The sequence below is a fragment of the Scyliorhinus torazame genome, chromosome 1 (genome assembly GCF_047496885.1).
Source record: "Scyliorhinus torazame isolate Kashiwa2021f chromosome 1, sScyTor2.1, whole genome shotgun sequence".
Classification (NCBI taxonomy): Eukaryota; Metazoa; Chordata; class Chondrichthyes; order Carcharhiniformes; family Scyliorhinidae; genus Scyliorhinus; species Scyliorhinus torazame.
In genome coordinates, this window is record NC_092707.1 from 5006472 (window position 1) to 5023481 (window position 17010).

A 17010-nucleotide genomic window follows, 5' to 3' on the forward strand; every position below is an offset into this window, starting at 1 on the left:
TGACTGTTTTTTTTTGAGTTACAAGAATTACAACTAACGATTCAGAGTAATGATCTCTCTACCCTGCCATTCCTAAGAGAGAATGACGGTGGATTGAGCAACCAACAGAAATGATTGATTCTGTTGATGTTACTATCTTCAACCACGTTTGTGAATGTAAGAAACCAGTGTATTCAGTCAGTATGGTGTAGTGGATTCCTTCTGGCCTCCTCCTGAGTCCCTTACCATCAAAGGGTATGTGGGATAGTGATGTCACTGGACTAGTAATCCAGAGGATTAGCAATCCAGAGGCCCAGGCTAATCCGCTGGAGACAGTTTTAAATCCTGCCACAGCAACTGGTGGAATTTAAATTTAGTAAATAAATCTGCCTTATAAAGCTAGTTTTAGCAATGTTGACCATGAAACTATCATCGATTGTCATAAAAACCCACCTGGTTCACTAATGTCTTTCAGGGAAGACAATCCTCTGGCCTTACCTGGTCCGGCCCACATGTGACTCCAGACAAACAGCAATGTGGTTGACTCTTAACTGGCCTCTGAAATCACAGAATAATACAGCGCAGAAGAGGCTCTTCGGCCCATTGAGTCTGCACCGATGCATTAGAATCACCTGACCTGCCTGCCTACCTAATCACATTTTCCAGCACTTGGCCCATAGCCTTGAATGTTATGACGTGCCAAGTGCCCATCCAGGCACTTTTTAAAGGATGTGACGCAACCCGCCTCTACTACCCTCCCAGGCCGTGCATTCCAGACCGTCACCACCCTCTGGGTAAAAAAGGTTTTCCTTCAATCCCCCCAAAAACCTCCTGCCCCTCATCTTGAACTTGTGTCCCCTCGTAACCGACATTTAGAACATAGAACATAGAACAATACAGCGCAGTACAGGCCCTTCGGCCCACGATGTTGCACCGAAACAAAAGCCATCTAACCTACACTATGCCATTATCATCCATATGTTTATCCAATAAACTTTTAAATGCCCTCAATGTTGGCGAGTTCACTACTGTAGCAGGTAGGGCATTCCACGGCCTCACTACTCTTTGTGGAAAGAACCTACCTCTGACCTCTGTCCTATATCTATTACCCCTCAGTTTAAAGTTATGTCCCCTCGTGCCAGCCATTTCCATCCGCGGGAGAAGGCTCTCACTGTCCACCCTATCCAACCCCCTGATCATTTTGTATGCCTCTATTAAGTCTCCTCTTAACCTTCTTCTCTCCAACGAAAACAACCTCAAGTCCATCAGCCTTTCCTCATAAGATTTTCCCTCCATACCAGGCAACATCCTGGTAAATCTCCTCTGCACCCGCTCCAAAGCCTCCACGTCCTTCCTATAATGCGGTGACCAGAACTGTACGCAATACTCCAAATGCGGCCGTACCAGAGTTCTGTACAGCTGCAACATGACCTCCCGACTCCGGAACTCAATCCCTCTACCAATAAAGGCCAACACTCCATAGGCCTTCTTCACAACCCTATCAACCTGGGTGGCAACTTTCAGGGATCTATGTACATGGACACCTAGATCCCTCTGCTCATCCACACTTTCAAGAACTTTACCATTAGCCAAATATTCCGCATTCCTGTTATTCCTTCCAAAGTGAATCACCTCACACTTCTCTACATTAAACTCCATTTGCCACCTCTAAGCCCAGCTCTGCAGCTTATCTATATCCCTCTGTAACCTGCTACATCCTTCCACACTATCGACAACACCACCGACTTTAGTATCGTCTGCAAATTTACTCACCCACCCTTCTGCGCCTTCCTCTAGGTCATTGATAAAATTTCATCTAGGGAAACAGCTGCTCCCTATCTAACCTGTCCATGCCACTCCTAATCTTGTACACCTCAATCAGGTTGCCCCTCAGTTTTCTCTGCTGCAGTAAAAACCATCCAAGCCTATCCAACCTCTCTTCATAACTTAAATGTTCCATCCCAGGCAACATCCTGGTGAAAAGCCTCTGCACCCCCTCCAGTGCAATCACATCCTTTCTATAATGTGGTGACCAGAATTGCACACAGTACTCCAGCTGTTGCCTCACCAAAGTTCTATACAACTCCAACATGACCGAGCAACTTATTCAGTTCAAAGGCGATTAGGTATGCACACAAATGCTGGCTTTGCCAGTGACACTCACCCGTGGTAGGATAAAGGGAAAAAAAAGGTCCATCGGGCTTGGTTTACTCGCGACGTTAAGAAATTAACTACTGTGCACAGCCAAGTCTGTGAACCATGAACCAAATGCCTCCCTAGCCTAACCACTGCAGTGCAGCTGTGACACTGATCATATAGATAGGGAGCAGCTATTCCAGAAAGCTTTTGACAAGGTGCCATACAAAAGGTTGCTGCATAAGATAAAGATGCATGGCGTTAAGGGGAAAGTAGTAGCATGGATAGAGGATTGGTTAATTAATAGAAAGCAAAGAGTGGGGATTAATGGGTGTTTCTCTGGTTGGCAATCAGTAGCTAGTGGTGTCTCGCAGGGATCAGTGTTGGGCCCACAATTGTTCACAATTTACATAGATGATTTGGAGTTGGGGACCAAGGGCAATGTGTCCAAGTTTGCAGACGACACTCAGATAAGTGGTAAAGCAAAAAGTGCAGAGGATACTGGAAGTCTGCAGAGGGATTTGGATAGGTTAAGTGAATGGGCTAGGATCTGGCAGCTGGAGGAATACAATGTTGACAAATATGAGGTTATCCATTTTGGTAGGAATAACAACAAAAGGGATTATTATCTAACTGATAAAATATTAAAACATGCTGCTGTGCAGAGGGACCTGGGTGGCCTAGTGCATGAGTCGCAAAAAGTTGGTTTACAGGTGCAACAGGTGATTAAGAAGTGAAATGGAGTTTTGTCCTTCATTGCTAGAGGGATAGGGTTTAAGACTAGGGAGATTATACTGCAACTGTATACGGTGTTGGTGAGGCCACACCTGGAGTATTGTGTTCAGTTTTGATCTTATCTGAGAAAGGACGTACTGGCGCTGGAGGGTGTGCAGAGGAGATTCACTAGGTTAATCCCAGAGTTGAGGGTTGGATTACGAGGAGAGGTTGAGTAGACTGGGACTGCACTCGTTGGAATTTAGAAGGATGCGGGGGATATTATAGAAACATGTAAAATTATGAAGGGAAGAGATAGGATAGATGCGGGCAGGTTGTTTCCACTGGCGGGTGAAAGCAGATCTAGGGGCATAGCCTCAAAATAAGGGGAAGTAGATTTAGGACTGTGCTCAGGAGGAACCTCTTCACCTAAAGGGTTGTGAATCTATGGCATTCCCATCCCAGTGAAGATGTTGAGGCTCCTTCATTGAATGTTTTCAAGATAAAGATAGATAGTTTTTTTGAAGAATAAAGGAATAAAGGGTTATAATGTTTGGGAGGGAAAGTGGAGCTGAGTCCACAAAAGATCAGCCATGATCTCATTGAATGGCGGAGCAGGCTCGAAGGGCCAGATGGCCTACTCCTGCTCCTAGTTCTTATGTTGTGGGTTTGGCAAGTTGTTTTATTGTCCCTTGGTGTTCTGATGCCTTGATGTTATGGAATCTTGTGTATTTTAATCCGCTTGTGTCTTGTGTAAAGGCAGCATTCAGTGAATCTCGGAGTCATATAGATCAGAATTCTCTTAAGTTCTTTATTTAGTCAGCTGCGGTAACCCTGCGGGCACTTCAGTCGCCCATGACCTAATGGGTTAACATGAGAAAATCAGGGTTTCATTCTTGCTCATTGGCCAGTGACATCTGAGGAAAATCATCCATCTCAGTTGAAGACTGCAGCATGTTGTTAGAATCTACTGAATCATAGAATCTACAGTGCAGAAGGAGGCCATTCGGCCCACCGGTCTGCACCGCCTCTTGGAAAGAGCACCCGACTTAAACCCACGCCTCCACCCTATCCCATAACCCCACCCAACCCAACCTTTTTTTTTGGACACTAAGGGCAATTTATCATGGCCAATCGACCTAACCTGCACATCTTTGGACTGTGGGAGGAAACCGGAGCACCCGGAGGAAACCCACGCAGACACGGGGAGAACGTGCAGACTCCGCACAGACAGTGACGCAAGCCGGGAATCGAACCTGGGACCCTGGAGCTGTGAAGCAACTGTGCTAACCACTGTGCTACCGTGCTGCCCAATGATAGCACTCTCACATTTAGAAGGTTTTTCAAGCAGTACTCTAGAGACTTGAGTGCAAACTAAGAATATCATAAACAGAATAAGCCTTTTAAGACTGAGATGAGGAGGTATTTCTTGGCTCAGAGTGGGTGAATCTTTGGAATTCCCTAACTGGAAGCTCAATCTTTGAGCATGTTCAAGAAATAAATTGATAGATTTCTAGATACTAATGATATCAAGGGATATGGGGAGAATGAGGGCAAATAGTGAAGAGATAGATGATCAGCAATGATTGAGTGGCAGAGCAGGCTTGATGGGCTGAATGGCCCACTCCTATGCTCCTATAATCCAGGATGATGCTTTAGTGCAGTACTGAGGGTGTGCTGCATGGTGGGAGGTTGTCTTTTAAATAAGACGAGGTCCTGTGTGCCCCCCCCCCCCCAGATGCATGGAAATACATCCATAAAACTATTGGTCTTGACCAATATTTATCCCTCCAACAATATTTCTAAAAGTACTTTACCTGGCCATTTAATTGCTGTCAATGGGGGGCCTTGCTGTGAACAAATTGTCTTTGCATTTTCTACATTACAACGATGACTACACTTCAAAAATTACTTCATCAACTCTAAAGTGCTTTGCATGGCCTGAGGTCGTGAAAGGTACCATGTAAATGGATTTTTGCCTTTGCCTCTGATGTTCCATATGGTTGGATTACTCTGGCATGAAGAATGACTTGGATGAGGTGGTGGGTGGTCCTGGACTGTGCTCCAGCAAGGAGTCATTCCCATTCAAAGAGGTGAGCAAACTGGCAAAGCAGAATAAAGGTGAGTATGTTTCAATAGGTTGGGCTTTTTACATTAAGAAAAATTATATATTTTAAATATGCATTAATTATATTTTAATTGACATTTTGTATGTTAAATTTCAAACTAAATGTAAGAATTATAAACTTAATTTGCAACTAATTTATAGAACATCAAAAAGAGATCACTATTTAGAAGTAAAATGTGTGTGTACACATATACATCAGCACAGACAAATATAGTGTGTAACTTGAAGGAGAAATATTACAAGGTTATGGGGAAACAACCATTAAATAATATAAATTGGGTAACTCCACTCGAGCTGGGACAGCCCCAGTGAACTAAATGTTGTATCATTCTGAGCTTACTGAGCAGACAAAAGTATGGTGGTTTCTTTTATTCAATAAGGCACGTGAATCACCTTGTGAATGAAACTCTATTTTACTGTCACTTCACTTTTTTCCCCCTGAATCTTCATTTGATGTACTGTATATGTAACTCTAATGTTTGTATGCAGGTTTCCTGCAGACCTCACTGTCTTTATCAAAATGAAATGTTCATCCACTTTATGCACAAGTTATATTGTTTTCCATCTAGCCTGTTATATATAACAAAGCAGTGACTACATTGTGTTTGAAAACAGAAATACAGAAGGACAATTATCTGTGTCTACCAGGCTAAAACAACATTAGGGCTAAAGTAGAACCCAGACTACTCAATGATTGATACAGCATAATGTATTTCCAAATGTTTTGCAAATGTTCCTCCGGCTGCTCTTCAACTGAGCGATGGTGGATGTTTCATTATTAGAAAAGATCAAATACTTTTCATGCTATTGTTTATTTTTACATTAACTGTTTGAATGCAAATATCTTAATTTTCAAGTCACGTATGCATATTTATTTATTCAGGTTTGAAAACAACAATTGCTGGATCAATTTTTACTCCCTTTCCTCTTTCCCCGAGTCAAGGGTTGTTTCCAACCTACTGCAACGTTTTATACATAATCTAGGCTGACACTTCAGCATAGTGCCAAGGGCATCTTCAATTTTATAAATAGCAGTTTAGAGTACAAACACAACTATACTAGACTTTATAAGTCACTTTGCAGACAATTCTGGGGCCACAATTCATGAAGGATGAAAAGGGTGCAGAGATTTACTAAAAGGTGCCACATCTGATTACCTTCAGTAGGGAGAGAGACTGGAGGATTTGGGGATTCTTCTTCTTTGAGAAAGCTGTTGAGCCTATGTAGATTCTTTGAAAAGCTATCCAATGTGTTGCACATTCTAACGCCCCCCCCCCCCCCCCCCCCCCAAATATATTTATCCAATTCCCTCTTGGAAATTACAATTGAATTTCATTCCACCACCCTTTCAGCCTGCGTTTGAAATAAAAAATCTCCTTGCCCTCTGTTTAGAGTGTCATAGTTTTACAGCACCAGCATGTCTGTGCCAGCAATCAAGCACTTATCTATTCTAATCCCATTTTCCAGCACATGATCTGTAGCCTTGTATGTTATAACGTTTCAAGTGCTCATCTAAATGTTTCTTAAATGGTGTGAGGGTTCCTGACTCTACCATCCTTTCGGGCAGTGAGTTCCAGATTCCCTCACCGCTCTGCATGAAAAGGGTTTTCCTCAAATGCCCTCTAAACCTCCTGCCTCTTCCCTTAAATCTGTGCCCCCTGGTTATTGACCCCACCACTAAGGGGAAACGTTCCTTCCTATCTATGTCTCTCCTAATTTTGCACATCTCAGCCTTCTCTGCTCAAGGAAAACAACCCCAGCCTATTCAGTCTCTCTTCATAGCTGCAATTCTCCAGCCCAGGCAACATCCTGGTGAATCTCCTGTGCACCCTCTCTGGTGCAATCAAATCCTTCCTACAGTGTGGCAACTTGAACTACACATAGTGTTCTAGCTGTGGCCTAACAAGTGTTTTATACAGCTCCATCATAATCTCCCTGCCCTTGTATTCTCTGCCTCGGTTAATAAAGTACGAAGTCTTACAACACCAGGTTAAAGTCCAACAGGTTTGTTTCGATGTCACTAGCTTTCGGAGCGCTGCTCCTTCCTCAGGTGAATGAAGAGGTCTGTTCCAGAAACACATATATAGACAAATTCAAAGATGCCAAACAATGCTTGGAATGCGAGCATTAGCAGGTGATTAAATCTTTACAGATCCAGAGATGGGGTAACCCCAGGTTAAAGAGGTGTGAATTGTACCAAGCCAGGACCGTTGGTAGCATTCTTGGACACACTCGTCTCCATCAAGGACGGTCACCTCAGCACTTCGCTTTACCGCAAACCCACGGATAACCTCATGATGCTCCACTTCTCCAGCTTCCACCCTAAACACATTAAAGAAGCCATCCCCTATGGACAAGCGCTCCGTATACACAGGATCTGCTCAGACGAGGAGGAGCGTAACAGACATCTACAGACGTTGAAAGATGCCCTCGTACGAACGGGATATGGCACTCGACTCATCGATCGACAGTTCCAACGCGCCACAGCAAAAAACCGGACCGACCTCCTCAGAAGACAAACATGGGACACATCCGACAGAATACCCTTCGTCGTCCAGTACTTCCCCAGAGCAGAAAAACTACGTCATCTTCTTCACAGCCTTCAACACGTCATTGATGACGATGAACATCTTGCCAAGGTCATCCCCACACCCCCACTACTTGCCTTCAAACAACCGCGCAACCTCAAACGAACCATTGTTTGCAGCAAACTACCCAGTCTTCAGAACAGTGACCTCGACACCACACAACCCTGTCATGGCAATCTCTGCAAGACGTGCCAGATCATCGACATGGATACCACTATTACACGTGAGAACACCACCCACCAGGTACGCGGTACATACTCGTGCGACTCGGCCAACGTTGTCTACCTCATACGCTGCAGGAAAGGATGTCCCGAAGCATGGTACATTGGCGAGACCATGCAGACGCTGCGACAACGAATGAACGGACATCGCGCAACAATCACCAGGCAGGAATGTTCCCTTCCAGTCGGGGAACACTTCAGCAGTCAAGGGCATTCAGCCTCTGATCTCCGGGTAAGCGTTCTCCAAGGCGGCCTTCAGGACCCGCGACAACGCAGAATCGCCAAGCAGAAACTTATAGCCAAGTTCCGCACACATGAGTGCGGCCTCAACCGGGACCTGGGATTCATGTCACATTACATTCATCCCCCACCATCTGGCCTGCGAAATCCTACCAACGGTCCTGGCTTGGTACAATTCACACCTCTTTAACCTGGGGTTACCCCATCTCTGGATCTGTAAAGATTTAATCACCTGCTAATGCTCGCATTCCAAGCATTGTTTGGCATCTTTGAATTTGTCTATATATATGTTTCTGGAACATACCTCTTCATTCACCTGAGGAAGGAGCAGCGCTCCGAAAGCTAGTGACATCGAAACAAACCTGTTGGACTTTAACCTGGTGTTGTAAGACTTCGTACTGTGCTCACCCCAGTCCAACGCCGGCATCTCCACATCTCGGTTAATAAAGACAGCCAAGTATCCCAGATGCATCTCAACTACATTATCTACCTGTCCTGCTACCTTTAGGGATATTTGGACATGCACCTCAAGATTCCTCTGGGCTTCCCAACATCCTACTGTTCATTGTGCTTTCTTTTGCCTTGTTAGTCGTCTCAAAATCACCTCACATTTAAGGGTTAAACTCCATTTGCCACTGTTCTGCTAATCTAACCAGCCTGTTGACATCTTCCTTTAATCTAAGGCTTTCCTCCTCTTTATTTACCACACCACCAATGTTTGTGTCATCTGCACACTGACTGTTCATACATAGAATCATAGAAGTTTACAGCATGGAAACAGGCCCTTCGGCCCAACCAGTCCATGCCGCCCAGTTTTTTACCATTAAGCTAGTCCCAGTTGCCCGCACTTGGCCCATAACCCTCTATACCCATCTTACCCATGTAACCATCTAAATGCTTTTTGAAAGACACAATTGTACCCGCTTCTACTACTACCTCTGGCAGCCCATTCCAGACACTCACTACCCTCTGAGTGAAGAAATTGCCCCTCTGGGCCCTTCTGAATCTCTCCCCTCTCACCTTAAACCTATGCCCTCTAGTTTTAGACTCCCCTACCTTTGGGAAAAAATGTTGACTATCTACCTTATCTATGCCCCTCATTATTTTATAGACCTCTATAAGATCACCCCTAAGCCTCCTACGCTCCAGGGAAAAAAGTCCCAGTCTATCCAGCCTCTCCTTATAACTCAAACCATCAAGTCCCGGCAACATCCTAGTAAATCTTTTCTGCACTCTTTCTAGTTTAATAATATCCTTTCTATAATAGGGTGACCAGAACTGCACACAGTATTCCAAGTGTGGCCGTACCAATGTCTTGTACAACTTCAACAAGACGTCCCAACTCCTATATTCAATGTTCTGACCAATGAAACCAAGCATGCCGAATGCCTTCTTCACCACCCTGTCCACCTGCGACTCCACCTTCAAGGAGCTATGAACCTGTACTCCTAGATCTCTTTGTTCTATAACTCTCCCCAACGCCATACCATTAACTGAGTAGGTCCTGGCCTGATTCGATCTGCCAAAATGCATCACCTCACATTTATCTAAATTAAACTCCATCTGCCATTCGTCGGCCCACTGGCCTAATTGATCAAGATCCCGTTGCAATCCTAGATAACCTTCTTCACTATCCACTGTGCCACCAATCTTGGTGTCATCTGCAAACTTACTAACCATGCCTCCTAAATTCTCATCCAAATCATTAATATAAATCACAAATAACAGTGGACCCAGCACCGATCCCTGAGGCACACCACTGGTCACAGGCCTCCACATACCTCCTACATTCACGTATAGATTAATGCACACTACAAAGTGGAAAGGACCTAGTAGTCATCGGTACTGCATTGGTCACAGGCTTCCAGTCAGAAAAATAACCACTGACCACCACCCTCTGCCTCCTGCCACTAAACCAATTTTAGATCCAACTTGTCCTGGATGCCATGGCCGCCTTGATCCGTCTACCATGTGGGACCTTGTCAAAAGCCTTACCAAATTCAGTGTAGGCCACATCAACTGCACTGCCCTCATCGACACAAAGTATTCAATCAAATTTATTAGCCATGATCTCTTCTATGACAAAGCTCGGCTAACCATCCTTGAATAATCCTTATCTCTCTAAATGGAGATTAATTCTGTCCCTCACAACTTTTTCCAATAATTGCCCAACCACTGCTGTTAGATTCTGTGAGCGGCAATTACCCGTTTTTCCATCCTTTCTCTCTTGTTGATTATATTTACTCTGGTGTTCTCTGGCTGATCCAGCAGAGGGCAGTAGAGCGGAGATGCTGATTGGCTGTTGCGGGGGAAATTTGCATACGTGCATTGTGGTCATCCTAACTTGAAGGTGTACCTGAGCAAGAGACCCTAGCTGTTCAAGTGAAGACGAGCATCCAGCAGAGGGCAGTAGAGCGGAGCTGCTGATTGGCCGTTGCAGGGGAAATTTGCATACGTGCGTTGTGGTCATCCTAACTTGAAGGTGGTTTGTGGAGGAGCTGTTGTCAAGTGACACTTAAACCCGAAACACTTCTTCAGTGTTTCCCTCCCTACCCCCTCCTCTAACCAAAAAAAACCAACCGCTGTAAAGATCAAGGGGAAGGGTCGAGGGCAGGTAGAAGTAGAAAGAAGTTGAACCGTGACGTCACAGCCTGCAGGTAAGGGATTGGCTGGTGACTGGTCAGTAGTTATTTTCAAATTTTCCCTCTGGTGTTATCGTGCAGCGCGCAGAGGTTGCTGAGTGAGTGCTGGCTGAGAACGGGAGTGAATAACAGGTAAGCTCTTTCTTTTTCTTTTTTTATCGAGAGGGGATGGCAGGGAAGGTAGTGCAATGTTCCTCCTGCAGAATGTTTGAGGTGAGGGACGCCTTCAGTGTCCCTGCTGATTTCATCTGTTAGGGAGCTGGATGAACTTCGGATCATTCGGGAGGCAGAGGTGGTCATAGATAGAAGCTTCAGGGACGTAGTTACTCCGAAGAATAAAGATAGATGGGTGACGGTGAGAGGGGCTGGGAGGAAGCAGTCAGTACAGGGATCCCCTGTGGTCGTTCCCCTTAGTTACAAGTATACCGCTTTGGATACTGTTTTGGGGGGGGGGGGGGGACTTACCAGCGGTAAGCCATGGGGTACAGGTCTCTGACACAGAGTCTGTCCCTGTTGCTCAGAAGGGAAGGGGGGAGAGGAGTAGAGCATTTGTCATTGGAGACTCCATAGTTAGGGGAATAGATAGGAGATTCTGTGGGAACGAGAGAGACTCGCGGTTGGTGTGTTGCCTCCCAGGTGCCAGGGTGCGTGATGTCTCGGATCGTGTTTTCGGGATCCTTAAGGGGGAGGGGGGGCAGCCCCAAGTCGTGGTCCACATAGGTACCAACGACATAGGTAGGAAAAGGGATAGGGATGTAAGGCAGGAATTCAGGGAGCTAGGGTGGAAACTTAGATCTAGGACAAACAGAGTTATTATCTCTGGGTTGTTACCCGTGCCACGTGATAGCGAGACGAGGAATAGGGAGAGAGAGGAGTTGAACACGTGGCTACAGGGATGGTGCTGGAGGGAGGATTTCAGATTTCTGGATAATTGGGGCTCATTCTGGGGTCGGTGGGACCTCTACAAATGGGATGGTCTACACCTGGACCAGAGGGGTACCAATATCCTGGGGGGGGGAATTTGCTAATGCTCTTCGGGAGTGTTTAAACTAGTTCAGCAGGGGCTTGGGAACCTGAATTGTAGCTCCAGTATACAGGAGGTTGAGAGTAGTGAGGTCATGAGTAATGTTTCAAAGTTGCAGGAGTGTACCGGCAGGCAGGAAGATGGTTTAAAGTGTGTCTTCTTCAATGCCAGGAGCATCCGGAATAAGGTGGGTGAACTTGAGGCATGGGTTGGTACCTGGGACTTTGATGTGACCATTTCGGAGACATGGATAGAACAGGGACAGGAATGGTTGTTGCAGGTGCCGGGGTTTAGATATTTAAGTAAGCTCAGGTGGCATTGTTAGTCAAGGACAGTATTACGGTGGCAGAAAGGATGTTTGATGAGGACTCGTCTACTGAGGTAGTATGGGCTGAGGTTAGAAACAGGAAAGGAGAGTCATCCTGTTAGGGGTGTTCTATAGGCCTCCAAAAAGTTCCAGAGATGTAGAGGAAAGGATTGCAAAGATGATTCTGGATAGGAGCGAAAGCAACAGGGTAGTTAACTATAGATATGTCAGGAATAAAAGAATGATTAGGGTAAGAGTAGTCAAGGACAGTAGTGGGAAGTTGTGTGTGGAGTCCGAGGAGATAGGAGAGGTGCTAAATGAATATTTTTTGTCAGTATTCACACAGGAAAAAGACAATGTTGTCGAGGAGAATACTGAGATTCAGGCTACTAGACTAGAAGGGGTTGAGGTTCATAAGGAGGAGGTGTTAGCAATTCTGGAAAGTGTGAAAATAGATAAGTCCCCTGGGCCGGATGGGATTTATCCTAGGATTCTCTGGGAAGCTAGGGAGGAGATTGCAGAGCCTTTGGCTTTGATCTTTAAGTCATCTTTGTCTACAGGAATAGTGCCAGAAGACTGGAGGATAGCAAATGTTGTCCCCTTGTTCAAGAAGGGGAGTAGAGACAACCCCGGTAACTATAGACCAGTGAGCCTTACTTCTGTTGTGGGCAAAATCTTGGAAAGGTTTATAAGTGATAGGATGTATAATCATCTGGAAAGGAATAATTTGATTAGAGATAGTCAACACAGTTTTGTGAAGGGTAGGTCGTGCCTCACAAACCTTAGAGTTCTTTGAGAAGGTGACCAAACAGGTGGATGAGGGTAAAGCAGTTGATGTATATATGGATTTCAGTAAAGCGTTTGATAAGGTTCCCCACGGTAGGCTACTGCAGAAAATACGGAGGTATGGGATTCAGGGTGATTTAGCAGTTTGAATCAGAAATTGGCTAGCTGGAAGAAGACAAAGGGTGGTGGTTGATGGGAAGTGTTCAGACTGGAGTCCAGTTACTAGTGGTGTACCACAAGGATCTGTTTTGGGGCCACTGCTGTTTGTCATTTTTATAAATGACCTGGAGGAGGGCGTAGAAGGATGGGTGAGTAAATTTGCAGATGGCATTAAAGTCGGTGGAGTTGTGGACAGTGCGGAAGGATGTGAAAAGTTACAGAGGGACATAGATAAGCTGCAGCGCTGGTCTGAGAGGTGGCAAATGGAGTTTAATGCAGAAAAGTGTGAGGTGATACATTTTGGAAGGAATAACAGGAAGACAGAGTACTGGGCTAGTGGTAAGATTCTTGGCAGTGTGGATGAGCAAAGAGATCTCGGTGTCCATGTACATAGATCCCTGAAAGTTGCCACCCAGGTTGAGAGGGTTGTTAAGAAGGCGTACGGTGTGTTAGCTTTGATTGGTAGAGGGATTGAGTTTTGGAGCCATGAGGTCATGTTGCAGCTGTACAAAACTGGTGCGGCCGCATTTGGAGTATTGCGTGCTATTCTGGTTGCCGCATTATAGGAAGGATGTGGAAGCATTGGAAAGGGTGCAGAGGAGATTTACCAGAATGTTGCCTGGTATGGAGGGAAGATCTTATGAGGAAAGGCTGAGGGACTTGAGGCTGTTTTCGTTAGAGAGAAGAAGGTTAAGAGGTGACTTAATTGAGGCATACAAGATGATCAAAGGATTGGATAGGGTGGACAGTGAGAACCTTTTTCCTCTGATGGTGATGTCTCGCACGAGGGGACATAGCTTTAAATTGAGGGGAGATAGATATAGGACAGATGTCAGAGGTAGGTTCTTTCCTCCGAGAGTAGTAAGGGCGTGGAATGCCCTGCCTGCAACAGTCGTGGACTCGCCAACACTAAGGGCATTCAAATGGTCATTGGATAGACATATGGGCAGCACGGTAGCATTGTGGATAGCACAATTGCTTCACAGCTCCAGGGTCCCAGGTTCGATTCTGGCTTGGGTCACTGTCTGTGCGGAGTCTGCACATCCTCCCCGTGTGTGTGTGGGTTTCCTCCGGGTGCTCCGGTTTCCTCCCACAGTCCAAAGATGTGCAGGTTAGGTGGATTGGCCATGATAAATTGCCATTAGTATCCAAAATTGCCCTTAGTGTTGGGTGGGGTTACTGGGTTATGGGGATAGGGTGGAGGTGTGGACCTTGGGTCGGGTGCTCTTTCCAAGAGCCGGTGCAGACTCGATGGGCTGAATGGCCTCCTTCTGCACTGTAAATTCTATTCTATGGACGATAAGCGAATAGTGTAGATGGACTTTAGAGTGGTTTCACAGGTTGGCGCAACATCGAGGGCCGAAGGGCCTGTACTGCGCTGTTTATGTTCTATGTTATTGGACAGTAGAGAATAGATGAACCTGTGTTCTCTGGTGAATGAAGAGGTATGTTCCAGAAACACATATATAGACAAATTCAAAGATGCCAAACAATGCTTGGAATGTGACCATTAGCAGGTGATTAAATCTTTACAGATCCAAAGATGGGATAACCCAGGTTAAAGAGGTGTGAATTACATCAAGCCAGGACAGTTGAAATGTCAGTGTCTATATGCGCGATCTTCCTGGAGATCCTCTCCACTTTGAGCCGGCAGTTTGCGGTGTCGATGGTAGCCATGATGTGGAGATGCCGGCGTTGGACTGGGGTGAGCACAATACGAAGCCTTACAACACCAGGTTAAAGTCCAACAGGTTTGTTTCGATGTCACTAGCTTTCGGACAGCGCGCCTTCCTCAGGTGAATGAAGAGGTCTGTTCCAGAAACACATATATCGACAAATTCAAAGATGTCAAACAATGCTTGGAATGCGAGCATTAGCAGGTGATTAAATCTTTACAGATCCAGAGATGGGGTAACCCCAGGTTAAAGAGGTGTGAATTGTGTCAAGCCAGGACAGTTGGTAGGATTTTGCAGGCCAGATGGTGGGGGGTGAATGTAATGTGACATGAATCCCAGGTCCCGGTTGAGGCCGCACTCATGTGTGCGGAACTTGGCTATAAGTTTCTGCTCGGCGATTCTGCGTTGTCGCAGAATCTTTGAATTTGTCTACATATGTGTTTCTGGAACAGACCTCTTCATTCACCTGAGGAAGGAGCAGCGCTCCGAAAGCTAGTGACATCAAAACAAACCTGTTGGACTTTAACCTGGTGTTGTAAGTCTTCGTACTGTGCTCACCCCAGTCCAACGCCGGCATCTCCACATCATGTGTTCTCTGGACATTGACCCTGCTGGTTGGGGACAGTGACCCTGCTGCTTCTGCCCACCTGCTGAATCTCGAATGTGCAGTGAGCACCCGGGTGTAATTGAGACTCCTGGCCTGCGGGAGGCGCTGTCCGCCCGGGAGCCGCCGCCGCCGGCAGTTGGGTGGGAGGAGCGGACGGGAGCTGCTGTCACGGTGAACTCTCTGTCCGGAGCGGCTGGACTCGGCCGGGCCCCGGGCTTGTCCGTCATTGCAGTGAGGCGGCAACTGGCAGCATGACCTAGGCGGCTTGCCGAGGACAGCCCGAGCTCGGCCGGAGCCGGGGCACCGAGTCCGGAGCTGAGGTGAGCGGGGGGCCGGACACCGCGGGAGGAGGAGGGGGAATACCGGGGCTGGGGGGGGGGGGGGGGGGATCTCGGTCCCGGCTCCGGCTCCGGCTCCGGCTCTGTTTATTTAACTAAATTGTTGTGAAGTTTAATTGATTTCCTCGCGGCAAAAACTCCAGATTTCTGTCAGCTCCTCACCAACTTCACTGCTGCAGCCCCCCCCATACCCTCTGCCCCCCTCCCCCCCATACCCTCTGCCCCCACATCCCCCCCTCCCCCCCATACCCTCTGCCCCCACATCCCCCCCTCCCCCCCATACCCTCTGCCCCCCTCCCCCCCATACCCTCTGCCCCCACATCCCCCCCATACCCTCTGCCCCCCTCCCCCCCATACCCTCTGCCCCCACATCCCCCCCTCCCCCCCCATACCCTCTGCCCCCACATCCCCCCCTCCCCCCCATACCCTCTGCCCCCCTCCCCCCCATACCCTCTGCCCCCACATCCCCCCCATACCCTCTGCCCCCCTCCCCCCCATACCCTCTGCCCCCACATCCCCCCCTCCCCCCCATACCCTCTGCCCCCACATCCCCCCCTCCCCCCCATACCCTCTGCCCCCCCTCCCCCCCATACCCTCTGCCCCCCCTCCCCCCATACCCTCTGCCCCCACATCCCCCCTCCCCCCCATACCCTCTGCCCCCACATCCCCCTCCCCCCACATCCCCCTCCCCCCCCATACCCTTTGCCCCCACATCCCCCCTCCCCCCCATACCCTCTGCCCCCACATCCCCCCCCATACCCTCTTCCCCCCCTCCCCCCCCCAACTCTCTTTCCCCCCTCCCCCCGCCTTAACGGCAGCATGCTAGCATTGTGGATAGCACAATTGCTTCACAGCTACAGGTCCCAGGTTCGATTCCGGCTTGGGTCACTGTCTGTGCGGAGTCTGCACATCCTCCCCGTGTGTGCGTGGTTTTCCTCCCACAGTCCAAAGATGTGCAGGTTAGGAGGACTGGCCGCGCTAAATTGCCCGTAGTGTCCAAAATTGCCCTTACTGAGTTACGGGGATAGGGTGGAGGTGTGGGCTTGGGTAGGGTGCTCTTTCCAAGAGCTGGTGCAGACTTGATGGGCCAAATGGCCTCCTGCACTGTAAATTCTATGATATATGATATAATGACAGTGAAACATTTGCCATCTTTACTCCTCTGAAACTGACAGCAGCCTCTAACATCTGCATCGGCATAATTAAACATGGCGATCCATAAGCTATTAGTGATTCCTTCGTAGAGAGTGCTGGTCAAGCTTTGGCAGATGAAATATTCAATATCACTAATTTGACGAGAGCTTACACTGTTGGTCTTGATGTTAAAAGCAAAAGTTATGCCTTATTGAATGAAGTTTAACTGGATTTTTGACAACCTCTCTGGCTCTGAAAATCTAATTGTATATTTCTGGAATATCAAATTATTCCATTCCTTGCTAAATCTCTAGGTTTCTCAAATGAGCTA

At 47.2% G+C, this 17010-nt stretch overlaps 1 protein-coding gene across 7 annotated transcripts in view; it reads left to right on the plus strand.

The window, feature by feature from the left end:
* Nucleotides 1-15353: 15353 nt before the first annotated feature.
* pitpnm2 (phosphatidylinositol transfer protein, membrane-associated 2) overlaps nt 15354-17010 on the plus strand; it is a 764809-nt gene continuing 763152 nt past the window's right edge. For 4 of the 7 annotated variants that reach the window (XM_072515369.1, XM_072515519.1, XM_072515564.1 and 1 more), the window contains exon 1: nt 15354-15527. The gene's annotated coding sequence lies outside the window, so the exon portion shown is untranslated. The remainder of the gene's footprint in view (nt 15528-17010) is intronic. The other 3 variants (XM_072515637.1, XM_072515717.1, XM_072515566.1) reach the window with 2 other exon arrangements.